Raw genomic sequence first — 14,402 nt, 5'->3', positions numbered from 1 at the left:
CCTACAATCCCTTGAGCATGTTTTATTTTTTTAAACAAGTTACAAAACATGCTCCCAAGCCCTTAAAGAGCAGCTGCCTTTGTCTCTTCTGGAGGATTAGTTCTAGCATATCCCAGCCCATGACAATCTGTGACCACCTCAAAGTCAGAAAATTTATTTGGTGGAACTGATGTACCAGAACAGCTCACGCCACACAATTTCTATGCCTTGAAAAGCCCCGTTACCCAAGACCTTGCATCAGAACATTATTACATCCTGAGCAGACAAGCAAATAAGGGCTCCAAATCCTTTCTTCAGCTGAGCTCAAAAGTGTTTGCAGACTCCCCGTCGTTGCTATGTGAATTTAAAGCTTGCGCAGACCAACTGCTACTGCACAAGCACGAAGCGCTGCCCCTGCTCCCCAAGGCTCTATGTCTACCAGCCTAAACAAAATAGAACATAGCACACTGATCCGAGAAGATCCCATCATCTCTGCTGGATTTAACCCAGTAATAGTGGTAGAAAGCTCTAAGGTTAGGTATTGATCAATGGCTGATAAGAGAAAAATTCTGTAATGGAACTTTTGCTGCTGTACCACAGTCCAGATAAAGCATTATTGACAATGCAAATTCTCCCTCCGCCCCCAGCTCTACCATCTTTCATAAAAGGATCCCAAAGTGAATTACACCTTTGCACACCTACAAGGTAAACAAATATCAAACCCATTTCATAGACAGGAAAACGGAGAAGCACCACAAAGAGCCAGATTGCAAAGTGAATTCAGTGTCAGATTGCCAGCTGTTCTGCACCCACAGCTGGGGCCAAGTTTCGAAAAAAGCTCAGTTCCCATTTGGGCACATAAACAACAGCCAGATGTTGACAAATGCTCAGCACCTACCCTGCCTAACTCTTTTAAAAAATCAGGCCCCAAATTTGCGTCCCAAGCCCTGACAAAAACTCTGGCACTTGTGTCTTGACCAAAGTCTCACACTGGCAGACCAAAGAATGGAACCCAGAAGTTTTGACTCTGGTCCCTGTCTCTAACCCTTTGACAACAGTGCTTTTGAAAGAGAAATTCAAAAACACCAGGAGAAATGGATTATAGTGTTTGGGTGCTGGAGTAAAAGACGACGTCTGCGTCTCTAACTCAACAAGTTAGTGGTTCCTCATACCTTTGTGCACTTCAATAACCTAAGAGTCCATACCATCCACTTGCGTACTTCTCATCACAAAGCCAGTTGCTTGAGACACCTGTAGGATAGATAAGCTCACTGAGGCCTCCCTTCCTGAACAATTGGAGTGAGGTTATTTTGGGTCCTCCATCCTAACTGGAGTGAGAATTTGAGATTGGATGTTGCAATGGGGAGACTTGACTGTGTTATAACATCACGCCAGCACGATGCTTATAATACAAAGATTGTAGTATACTTTATCCCAAGTGTCCAATAGACCAGACACACTCAGTTTCTAACTCCAGGTCCAACTAATCTGTCAAGGATGGCAGCTCATGAAATTATCAATGTGTAATAAAGTGTTTTTAAAACTTACTATGAATACACTCTCCCCATCCTCCCCCACTTTTTAAAGTTTATATTAAAAATAGAGGACATTCACTGACAAAAAAGTATGTTAAAACATTAATGGCTGTGACAAACCAGCAAAAGGCAGGAAATTTGAGTATGAGGTCAATGCTCCATCATGCACTCTTGCCATTGTGCCTTTCAGGCTATTTGGCAGCTGCATGAGTTCAAGAGACAGCTTTCCATCTCTCTCTGTCCTGCTAATTCCAGCAGATCTATCTTGCCTCCAAGAACAAAAGTACCTGATACATCTAAATCATATTTACTGACTCTACTACCTTATAAAAGCAGCCAAAATGCTGCAGGTGCTGTACCTAGTGCTGCTTTCGTAGTATTCTTTAAGAAGCAGGGAGCCTTGGAATCCAGTGAAATGATTTTGTTTAACCATTTTAACAGTGCTGCAAATGCTCATGACTTTATCAGGAGACACAGTGTGACAGTCTATACCATTGTGTTCACCACTTTTATAAGACTATGATAAATGTTATACAGAGTATGCCTTGTGAGGTATCATTTGAAAAGTCATAATCTGCTGAACATTATTGTCCCAGTAAAATAATTGTACCAATATTGTAGGTGAAGTTACAAGATTCTACTATGTATCATTGCTGTAATGTGCTCCAAGTTTAAGAAAAGCAGGCCCATACCAGTTTCTCAGAAACTAAAGAGAGATCAACACCCAATCGGGTGTTAAAAGACTATCCCCTGTTTAAGCGGCCAGTCTCCAGCAGGAGAAAGGTGTGAATAAGAATTAAATTCCATCACAAGGACAGTTCAGACCTCATGTGCACCCAAGACTGCTTGTCACCTGCACCCCAGCTGGGGGTAATCCTCAAAGAGGGGAGAGTGGTATAAGAATGAGAGAGAGGGGCCTCCAAATCACCTCTCTCCCCCTCCATCTTTACTCATGGCAGCTAAGACACTCAAAAAACAAAGAAAGCATCACTGAACTGGGAGAACGGTGATTCTGGCTGGAGGGCTTTTCAGCCAGTACAGACTGCTGTAAACATATGGTGAGACAAAACCTTTTTTGCTTTTAAGTTCACTTAGCTTGTTAAATTATTATCAGGCCATTTTACTCTTATTTCTTTTGTAACCAATCCTGGCTTTTAAAATCTCTTTTCTGTAGTTAATAAACTGATATTATTATTTAATCTTAACCAGTGTGTGTTTGGAAGAGTGTGTGTGGAATACTCCATTTGGGATAACAAGGCTAGTGCATATCAATTTCCTCTGATGAAATGATGGACTTTTGATGAGCTTGTACTGTTCAGAAGGATACCGAACAGTATAAGACACACATTTCTGGGGGACTGGGACTAAGAATTTGCAGGTGTCGCCCTGTATGTAAAATCATGAGTGGCTGGCCAGAGCATTCATGTTACATAGCAGAGTGTTTTTTTGCATGCTGAAGGCTGCATGAACAGGCCAGGAGTGGATGTTCTCACAGAAAAGCAGTGTAAAACGCATCCTAAGCTAAAGAATTGAGGGCACAGCTGTTCAACAGTCCAGATTGTACCTTGGGTAATGTCACACACATTACTTGATGGTTTTCTTTTAAAAAGTCCCAGCTCCTGGAGTCATGAGAATCTCAGATTTCCTTCTTTTTAAAAGTAGGTTTCTAACCTCATGATTACAGAGAAAGGCTAGTAAAGTTGAATTCCACAGCCTCAGAGACCCGGAGGCAAATAAAAAGAACCCAATCTTTTAAAAACCTCATTTTTAAGCCAATCTCAAAACTTTGAAGGGCCATACCCATTATTTTTGAGTGCTTAAGGTTGGCAATGCTTCATACACAACATGATAAATTAACTGGATTTAATATCTGTAACCTTAAGAGCATCCCAGTGCCAGAGGGCAAGGGGCTCATTGGTACCAGGTAATGAATTTCAGCTGGCCTGACCAATTCAGTATATCCCAACTGATTAGGGTTACAATCTGTATCTAAAAGGTGTCATGTAACATGGCACTGGAAAACTCACTGACCATTACTAGTCGTGCATGATGAATATATGTGGCGTGTATTAAGAGTTATGGATATTTGCTTAGGCAAAGAAGGCAAGGGAGGCCAGCCCACTGGTGCTTCCGTGGGAGGCCCTGACTGAGAGAACATCAGCCATGGCAGAAAGAACAAAGACTTTTAAGAAATCTACCTTGAACAAAGACTGTAGCTGAGAGCTACTGCAGCAAAGCATTATAAGGCATTCAGGGTGGATAGTTCTCTGAAGACTTATATAAATCCATGGTACGCCCACATCTTGAATACTGCATACAGATGTGGGCTCCTCATCTTAAAAAAGATATACTGGCATTAGAAAAGGTTCAGAGAAGGGCAACTAAAATGATTAGGGGGTTGGAACGGGTCCCATATGAGGAGAGATTAAAGAGGTTAGGACTTTTCAACTTGGAAAAGAGGAGACTAAGGGGGGATATGATAGAGGTATATAAAATCATGAGTGGTGTGGAGAAAGTGAATAAGGAAAAGTTATTTACTTGTTCCCATAATATAAGAACAAGGGGCCACCAAATGAAATTAATGGGCAGCATGTTTAAAACAAATAAAAGGAAGTTCTTCTTCACTCAGCGCACAGTCAACCTGTGGAACTCCTTGCCTGAGGAGGTTGTGAAGGCTAGGACTATAACAGGGTTTAAAAGAGAACTAGATAAATTCATGGAGGTTAAGTCCATTAATGGCTATTAGCCAGGATCGGTAAGGAATGGTGCCCTAGTCTCTGTTTGTCAGAGGGTGGAGATGGATGGCAAGAGGGAGATCACTTGATCATTACCTGTTAGGTTCACTCCCTCTGGGGCACCTGGCATTGGCCACTGTTGGCAGACAGGATACTGGGCTGGATGGACCTTTGGTATGACCGTTCTTATGTTTTTATGTAGTGTAGCAGGGCATGTGGTAACAACCTCTTACTTGACCCGACTGCGGTCCCAGATTACTGACGCAGTATCTTATTCATCGGACCGCTATGCTCTGGTCTTGTCTACACACAAACTTGTATTGGTTTAACTAAATCGGTTTTAAAACACAGCTCTAGTTAACTGGATACAAATCTGTGTGTAGACTAGGCCCCTCCTTCTCCATCTTTCTCCTGACATCTTCTTGTTAGATACTGGCATCCCTGTAGGGTTGGATTACATAGGACTCCTACCATGGGAACCAAAGACCTGAGCCATGAAGCTGCCACCTTCTGTCTAGCTTACATGTGGCTGCATGTTGTCCCAAAGCCAAGGGCAGCTACCGCAATGCGTATCAAGCTACATCCTGATGACACAAGTGAGTCTGCCTAGATCAAAAACTGATGCATTTGGAGAAATCTCTTATGAACATTTGTTCCCCCAACTCACCAAGCCTGGCTAGAACATAGGTAACTTGATCCAAGCTGAGCTGGGCCCTGATGGCAGCTTTTGGAATAAATCAAGGTAGAGACATTTTCTTGAAAGTCTCCTCATGTAGAAGAGCAAGTGAGTAATCAGTGACACACTGCCTGAGAGACTTCCTGTTTTCTCCAGTATTACTGGACTTCCTGACACAAGGTAAAGGGCAGTCAGAGCTCTGTAGCTTGACACTGATCAGTAGCTGCTGCTGAATGAATTAAAATTGCTGTTCCCAAAGGGTGGTAATTGCCAGTCAGGAGCTGAAAACTATAATAAGCTGTTTCCTTTAGCTCTCAATGATGCTATGGAGAGTAGCCTCTCCCTGGACTATTAGCCTGCCTCCCTCCAAGGTTTGTGCTGGGAAAATGAAGGCTAAAAAAGCCCTTCCTCAAGTAGTGTGTGGTTTGGACGTGCATCTGTAACCTACTGGGCAGTGCTTTTTACACTTCCTCTTCTGTGCAGGTCCACAGGGGACATGAGGCGGTTACAGCCACAGCTACAGACCCTGACTCTTTACCTCAAGCTGCAGAAGCTCATGGTTTTGTCTCTGGAGGTCTCCAGTTCGGTCTCTGGTGTTTGTCATGCTAGCAGCCCTCATGCATCCATTTGGATCTTGGCAATAGCACTTTTGGGTCACCCTGAGGGGTCCAAGGCTGGATGTGCTCACTATCCTGCTGCCTGGGGTGCTCAGAAGCCAGGCACTGCACCACACCAAGGCTCACTCCAGCTTGCTAAAAAAAACATTGTCCCCATAAACTCAAGCAACGTGCTGGCCCTTATGAGCTTTGTACTGGATGTACTGACTTGTAACCAGTAGGCTGCTCAGAGGACCTGGACTCCTAGCATTGAGCTTGTGTTTGTTGTACAAATGTGGTAGTGGTGGGAAAAAAAAAAAATCACAGAGTGACAGACTTTCCGAACAGCAAACACTGAAAGTTTTATAGGGTCAAACCCTTAGGCCTAGCCCACACTAGAAAAAGTCTGTATCGGCAAAACTTCCTAGTGTAGACTCAGCTTATGCTGGCAAAATATACCAGTGCCTCAAACAAAATAAGCTATACCGACAAAAAGTACCAGTATGATTGTATCTACACTAGGACTTCTGTCAGTATAGAAATGTCTTAAGAAACCACACCCCAACTCTCATGATTCTACCATCAAACGTTTAAGTGTAGAACTGGCATTAGCTTCATTTAACCAGCTGGGATCCAGTTGTGAAGTGCTGGCTGGCTCCCACCTCACCTCAAAACAGCAGCACTCCAGGTCTGAGCAAATGTTTCTCTTAACACTCACTAACAGAGGATGGGGATGCACAATCTCACCAGGCTGGGAGGAAGGAAACTTTCCTTTCCTGTTTAACTTTCGGTGCTGAAACAACTGTTGTCTCGCTCGCAGTTTGGAGTGGACTCCCACTTGCTCCACTCTGCCATCCCTTGGAGGCTTAATGCGTGAGCCTCTGGCTGAAGCAACTCCTGCCTCTCCCTCTGCAGCTCACTCCCAGAGCATCTGGTTGTTTCATTAATGAGCCGTAAGAAAGGAGCAGCAGCAGGAGGGCAAGGTGAGAGGTCAACGTAATATTTACCCAGACATCACCTTTCACTTTTGCATGGCGGGGAAGTGACTTCAAAGCAAAGGAAGGGCTGCGAGACACATCCTGGGTCTGCTGGGGAGGGGGGGGGGAGGGCTGTGCTCACATTAACACAATACAGCCACTTCCAGCCCAGCTCCTGGCAGGCAAGGGAGGCTCCAGGATCTTTGGCAGTGCTTCCAAACCTCTGGTCCATAAGCCAGTATAGCCCCCTCAGACTGTTAGGAGTCTGCCTATCCTTCCCTCTCTAGTGCCACTTCTTGGCCTCCTGATCTTCCATAGAAGCCCTAGCCCGCCACAGGCAACCATGCAGCTTGGGCTGCTGGGCCCCAAATCCAACCCTCCTGAACACCCTTCATTTCAGAGCAGTTTGGATTTTGGGGCTAAAACCCATTTCTGCAAGCCACCCAGGCTCTAGGCAGGTTAGAGTGCGCAGCGATGGGTGGGAGGCTGGGGGAGCTGGCAGGAGTAGTCAGGATCTCTGGAGAGCTTGGAACTCCCATTGATCTCCAGTACACTCATTGCAATTCTCCAAGGTAGACAAGAGGCTGCCCCACAAATGTGCCTGTTCTTCAGGGCAACATTTTTAAGGCACCCTAATGCCACAGGCCACGCTGTGTGTGAAACCAACATAGAAACGAGTGGCTAGGATGGGGGCATGCCACAGGTAGGATTTTTAATTTCCAGACAGAGATATCTCATTTGGTGACTGACCATGTGCTATTGAGCGATGTGTTTGTACATCAAACCTTTTACGAACACACTGCTAAGTTAGCGTGCTTGTGCTTACATCAGGAGGACTCCTGGGTTCTATTCCTGGCTCTAGCAATGCCTTACTATGAGAAGACACCCTCACACTGCCTCAGTTTCCTGATCTGCAAACCAGAGGTGGATTTACCTCTCCTACAGCTGTAGAGGAGAAGCTTAATACATGTAAAGCACTTTCGTATTGGATAAAAAGGATGAGAGAAATGCCACAAATTGTTAACAGTGTCTAAGGCAAATCATTGCTTTAACATCATCCTCCAGGGTATCACGCTCTGAGTCCCACCCTCAAACCTTTCAGTGCCTTGCAAACTCAGGACGAGCTCTGTCAAAATCAACATGCCCAGCCACCTAGCACTACTCTTCACACAAAAGCCACTTGGAACGTCACAGAGACGGTGGGGATAGAACTGACATCCTCGCATTCCAAAGGCACAGGACATTATCCCTTCAGCTCAAGGGGAACCTCCATTAGCTCTTAGCACTGAAGGGCCTATGACACATAGCTGTGTAACTCCAATTCCATCCAGCTGGGCAATGGTGAACACACACGTATAATGGCATTTCACCCGGGTGGATGCTGGCTATGTTGGGATAAACCCAATGGTTTGGCTATTCCTGCACAGACAGCAAGCCACTCCCTATATTCCCGCTACAACAAAGTGGGCATATTCACCTGAGCAGCCTTTAATCGCCTCTGTAGATTGCTAGTGCTCTTCAGCCAAGGGACTGGAGAGCAGACCTCCTTTGCTTTCCTGTTGCAGCGGAACAACCTACATCTGCACTGGGCAGGATGGAGGGCTTGGCTGACAGGGCTCAGCCCAGCTCACTATCACTCTTCCTTTTAAGATGATCTGGACTTTTTTTTTTTATATATAATGTGATTCTGATGCCTTTTATCTCCTGCTCTGAATGTAATTTTAGCCCAGGCAAAGCAGGATTAAACTTTCATAACATGATACATTTATCTCGCTTTTCATCCCCTCTTCCCCCGCTCCCTTCAATTTCACCCAACGAGAAGCAGAGATTACACCGAGAAATATGAGAAGGGATATATCAGATCAGAACAAGGGAGGCCACTTTTTTCTCAGCACCCCGTCTCTGGCACGTACCATCCCATGGAGCAGCCAGAATCACCATTTAGCCAGCAAAGTTAGGCTAACAATATTTCTCAACCTCACTGAAATACAAGGCTGGATTATAACTCACAGAAAAGACCCAACAGAGAACACACAGCGGAAGATTATATTAGAGAGATACATCACTGACATATGGTATGCTCGCTTATTTCATCTTACTTTATTTATTTATTTTCAAGTCTTGCCAGAGCAATTTTACCACCACCTGAGAACATCTCGCCACTGCATTCAGGCCACAGCACGTGAGGCAGAAAGACAAACCATGCTGAGGAGATTCCAAGTACACCTCTCTCCTGGATACAGGGGGTGTGGGTTGGATGAGTGTATGTGGGGGGGGGGGGGTGGAAATCAGCTACAGCCAATCTGATTTTAATGTTTTCAAAAATTCCCAGATAAGTCTTCCTGCCTCCCCCAAAAGTTCTGTTTCCAGTAACAGGTAGGTCTCAGCAAAATGGTGGGTCAAATCAAACTGTCAGTGGGTGCTGCTCATCTTAGTGTCTCCTTTCACCATATGGGACCAGTGGCATTTTAGTGATTTCCCAAGTTAAATTTGGTGACAGCTCACTGTCCCCCCTTTTTTTAAACTCCCACAAAAGCAGCTGTTTAGTACCTTTCAGCCAGAACTGCAGGAACCCCCCTCTAGTGGAGTGAGATGGTATTTCAGGTGGCCCACAACCCATTCTCATTTGCTCTTTGAGCAATAACAGTATCGTAGAAAATTCAGTCCCACTCAGACTCACAGCCCAGCCTGGGGATGCATTACTTTGACTAGCTTTGAATTGCTACTGTTGTTTGGCCTGAGCGGTTCCCAAACTGCTTCGGCCAAAGGTGGATTTGAACGAAGCATCCTGGTGTAGGGAGGGGAGGAGATGAGTGGGAACGAGAGTCAAATGATGGAGCGGGAGAGCACAACTTTCATTCTCAGTTTGTTCGATAAAGATAGTTTAAAAATAACCCAGAACTAAACCGACAATAAAATCCCTTTGCAAAGCAAAAGCAGGATGACTTTTTAGGCAGGTTTTTAACCCCCAGAAGCCTGGATTTGAGAACGAGGCTCAAGCCACAGGTGACATAAGTCTGATGTGCTCAATTCAGCCTTTTGCCATAGATCTATTTCCTTAACAAACCTGATTCCCAATTCTGAAACAAAACTGGGTTGGTGTAAGGGGTTAGCATGGAACAGCAGCCTTGCTGCAGGCTAGCGCAGCAGAATGCTTGGGGACAGCATACCTGCCACATGCCTTTCTCTTCAAAACACCCCAATAAATATATATTTTCCCTTTAGCTACAGAGGAAGAATACAAATATAAAATCCTTTTAGGCAGCAGCAGCCTCCACTTCCCAGGTCAATATATTGCCTGGATTCTTCTTGCGTTCCCAATTTCTCTTCTGTATCCTGAAGCTGTCTAACAACTACTCTTCACAGACAAAGAACTTTCCGCTGCCTCAGCCCAAAATGCCTTTTAGTCTTGCAGACAACTGAGGTAGGATCTTATGGAGGCAAAGAGGGCAGAAGAGGGAAGATGCATGGCTCTAAGAAGCCAAGGAGTAAGTGGACATACTCAGGTCACACGTAGGATGCTCTTGGCCATAATCGTAAAGGCACTAGGGATCCAGACTGTGGCCAAACCCTAGGAAAAAAACTTGATAGTACTCCCCCCCCCTTCCCCTCTTGTCCTTTGTTGTCCTCGGAGCCTCTCAGCCAAGCTGGTTAAGAGATTAACACTCTAAAAACCACATTTACTCTAATTAGCCATGAAATCTTTGTAACTAAGTGAAAAATGTTTCCCTTGAGGGATTTTTGTCCATTCATCACTGTTTGAATTGCAGGGGAGACAGAGAGAGATGGGGGGGAAAGGGAAAAAAAATTAGAAAATTCAGACCTAATGAATTAATAGCAGAACGCCCAAAGGGGAAGCGGACTACAACTATAAAATGCAAGCAGCTCAAAGGGATGATTCGGAATTATTTCTAGTTAACAGACTGTAACACAACACTCCGGTCTCTCTATGATTTGGGTAGCTTGGCTAGCAGTCCCTGGATCTCTCATTGGTAGTGCTGGACAGAAGTACATTGTGCCCCCCAGGCTATGTGTACAGACAGCTGTGTGCAACTACACCAGGAGACAGCTGGGTAAGGAGGGAGATAGGCTAGAAACAGCCATCAGTCCCCTTGCACCGGATTTTTAATCATTATTTTACTACGGGAAAGCATTAGGGAAGGGCTGGGGTGGGGGGAGAAGCAGGCAGAAAATCTTGCCACAGCTTAGATCCATAAATATTTCATATCACCAGCATAAGAACGATTATATTGCTTCCAGCTCCTTTTTTGTGTATTTTAGACGTCTCACCGCCTTCCACTTTCTCCCCCGTTTGTGTGTTTCTTGTAACAGGCCCATGAAATAAAGATTAGCTGAATAATCAAGAGTGTTTAGAAACGTGAAAGGGCCGGTCTCAGGAGCACCACAGGCTCAGGCTCACCATTCTCAATCCCCCGCACCGCCACCCCCTTAAGAATGCCAGAGACAGAAGAAGGAAGCAAAAAAACCAAAAGCCCCCAGGCTGGAATGGGAAGGTTCGGGGAGCAGGGTGGATGGGCACAGAGCTTGCTGTTCCTCACAGAAAGGGATCTCTAGAACAAATGTGAGAAGAGGGGACGTTGTCCACCACTACCCCATTACATGTTTATTGTTCAAGTTGCACTGGGCCAATTAAAACAACTTGATCAGTGCAGCATTTGGACTGAAGCATGGGTGTGGATGTGGGCATTTTTCTGCCTGTGATGGATTTTACCTTTACCTGGTAAACCAGGCCTCCCTGAACAAAGATACTTCGAGAAGTAACCTGGCAACCTTTGGCATGCACCATGTTGGCACAAAAGAGGAGGCCTGGCATTTCCCCTAGAATCTTTCCTCCACACAAACCCTGCAGCACCCAGTCCTTATCTCCCAAGCAGCATGCAGGCTCAGTGGAAAGATTCCTATCACCTGAGAACACCAGTGCTAAAATCCACCCAAGCCATCGGGTCATTCCCTCACAACTTGCTCCAGGCTTCAACTGCACAGAGTTTCCACAGCTGGCCTGGAAGTGCTGAGGCTCTGAGGGGCCAGTCAATGGGAACCCTCATGCACAGCATGAGAATCACATGGCTTCCTGAGACACCCCACAAACAGCTCCCAATGTCATTTCCATTTAGCTGCTTTGCAAGCCAATTTGTCACATACCAATGTGATTTGCTGGAGAGAGTTAAAGAGCACAGGGCAGCTGGAGTAGCTCTTCTCCACTGTCACAACATACATACTGGCATACAGTGGCCAGAATCGATTGTTTTTTTCCTCCTGGTATCTAACCGCATTGAGGGAAGTTCAGGTTGTTCTGCTGAGGAGCAGGGGAGAGTCGAGGGTTAACAGGACGAGTAACACAGGGTCTGATGAAAAGCACAGGGAGAAGCTGTTCCTATCATGTTTGTGGATTCCGTGCGGATTCTAAACAGCATCTGTTACCTGTTCCCACTGCACAAACTTGTTATAAGCCAGGGGGAAACTCCACAAATAATTACCTCCAATAAAGATATAAAGGCAATGAAGAGTAAATTGGGTTACTTTATCTTCCTGCAACGAGCACAGCAGAGATGGTTAGGAGAGTTGAGTGAAGTGCTGTATTTTGCTATACAAGCCATTTCACAAGAGAAATTGTACATTTTAGTTACTCTTTAGCTGAACCGTTTTTCCAAAATCAAAGCTATTTCCTTCGGCTCCCTGAACCGCTCTTAACTATGCTATTGCACGCAGAGTGAATGGGAAATTGGCCAACGACAACAGCGGAGGTAAATTATTTTATAAAAGGACTAAAATCTCTGTGTTTGGGGGGAAAGCCCCCTCTGTTCTGAAGAGGGCACAGATTCTCCTTGAGGCAGCCGGCTCTCAGCTGCGGAAGTAGGTTATTTGACTTAACTTTCAGAGACATGAGTATCAATGGGGATGGCCAACGAAGGAGAGCGGGGTCTATCTCCCAGAACTCAGCTACGAGCTTTCAGACCGAATCATTTCGCCACTGAAATGCCAAGAGCTAGACAAATAATGGGGGAAACCCCTTAGCAATGGGGTTTTGTAGCATCGTCCCCTGCTACTACTGCACCCTCTCTCAGCGCTGAGACAATACCCTGAACTACCGATCACACATGCACAATTGCCCACTTACTAAATCCCCCCCCCCCTTAATGCTAGCCTATGACACTGGCCTGAACACAGAATTATTAACTCAACCTCGGTCGCCCCAGCCCCACAAAGCATGGACACGGCTCGCACATAAGAAAGGTTGGCATTGGGCTATTCTAGGTTACACCGGGGGCACGAAGTCGAGAGGACAGTGGGCGTAGATGTCCTGTGCACAGAGACAAGCCTCCCTTACAATTACACATGGGCCAGCCGAACAATTCAGGGTTTGATGGGATTGAGGAACACACACACACAGAACCTCGGATTTCTCTGGAGAAAGCCCAGACTGATTCACTTCTCACCCCCTGCCCACCCGGCTTCCACGAGAGATTTTTGCAGCATTTGGGAGTTTTCATGGGAACACTTTTTGGTATTCGGGAGCGCTGGGGAGGGGAGGGAAGACTCTCCTTGTCAATGGCAACGTTTTGGTTGCTTGCCTCCTCTGATGCACTTCCTCCCCCAGATCGTGACCTCCTGGGAGAAAAATGAAGCCGCTGAGATGCAAGGAGGAATGCAATCCATGTACAGAATAGCTAAACTAAGCCAAAATAAAGGAGAACCTAAAAGGGAGCGTGGGTGGGGTGAACCGAAGGGCTCTCTTGATGTCTCTATTGCCAGTGGATGAGGAAGCGGGGCAGGATGCTGCCGCCAGGCACACTCCGCTCCAGAGGTGCGGGTTCCCAAGCGCGCTGTCTGCAAAGACAAACATGTCACCGAGGCTTCCAGCCTAAGCCACGCAGCAACACATGAGGCTGGAGCCCCTCACGCTGTCACACGTTACACGTCCACAAGGAAGTGGCTGGGGTCCTCTATGGGGGGGGGGCATCTCCCTCAGTCCCTCCTCTCCAAATGCATTGTGTGATTGTATCAAATGACACGGGGGGCCTCTTGCACCCCGGAGATGCATGCCGAACAACGGGGGGGCAGGCGAAGGGTCAAGGCACAAACCCCCTTTTGCCAGCCCCGGCTTGATGACTTACCAAACCTCAAGGTCCGCTCCCGTCTGTCTCCTGGGGGGGGGCGGGGCGGACAGCCTCCCCGCCGCGCCTCCTCGGAGTTAGGGACAGGTGATCCACCCGGCCCCCCGCTGCATGTACATCCACCGCAAGTCCCCAGCTCCCGAGCCGTATTCCTGCTGCAGGCTCCCCGCTCTCCCCGGGATCCGCCGCTTCAGGCAGTCCTTGCTCTGAGCCCCGGTGCGGCCGGCTGCCCAATTACGGCCGTGCCGAAACGGTCCCGATTCCTCGCCTTTGCCCACCTCGCCCTCTCCCCGGACATGAGCCACCCCGGGCTCCCCGCCTGCCCTGCCCCGCTCCCCGGCTGCGGGGAGCTGCTGTCCCCTCTCCCGCGCCCTGCGAGCCGAATTTCCCAGGAACTGCGGGCTCCTTCCCCCAGCTCCTGCCTGGCACTGGAAGCTCATCCCCCCATCAGCAGCAGCAGGCTGGCTGGCGGGCGGCTAAAGCCTGCCTCCCTGTATTACCATGGAGCTCATTAACATACCGTCCCTGGGCTTAACCCTTCCCCGGCCGAGCCCCGGGCAAGGGGGCACCCCGGCTCGCTCCCTCCCTCCCTCCCTGCGGGGACGGCGAAGAGAAACCGGGCTGGGAACTCGGCCCAGCGCCGAACGAGACCCGCCCGCACCCGCCAGCCCGGCGCCGCCGGGAACCCCCGTCCCCGCGCCCGAGAAACCGCGGCGGACACCGGGGCTGGGCCAGTTTGGAAAGAGCATTCCAAGGCCCCAGGAACTG

The 14,402-nt window shown here is 47.3% G+C and overlaps 1 protein-coding gene across 7 annotated transcripts in view; it reads right to left on the bottom strand.

Annotated features, from left to right (window-relative positions):
• The window catches only part of PLXNA2 (plexin A2), a 320,075-nt gene extending 305,923 nt beyond the window's left edge, over nt 1–14,152 (bottom strand). For 5 of the 7 annotated variants that reach the window (XR_012155790.2, XM_078849842.1, XM_073319578.2 and 2 more), the window contains exon 1: nt 13,635–14,152. The gene's annotated coding sequence lies outside the window, so the exon portion shown is untranslated. The remainder of the gene's footprint in view (nt 1–13,634) is intronic. The other 2 variants (XM_073319575.2, XM_073319576.2) reach the window with 2 other exon arrangements.
• Nucleotides 14,153–14,402: the final 250 nt, after the last annotated feature.

This window comes from Lepidochelys kempii, chromosome 21 (assembly GCF_965140285.1).
Source record: "Lepidochelys kempii isolate rLepKem1 chromosome 21, rLepKem1.hap1, whole genome shotgun sequence".
Taxonomy (NCBI): Eukaryota; Metazoa; Chordata; order Testudines; family Cheloniidae; genus Lepidochelys; species Lepidochelys kempii.
This window is presented reverse-complemented; position numbering and strand designations above follow the sequence as displayed.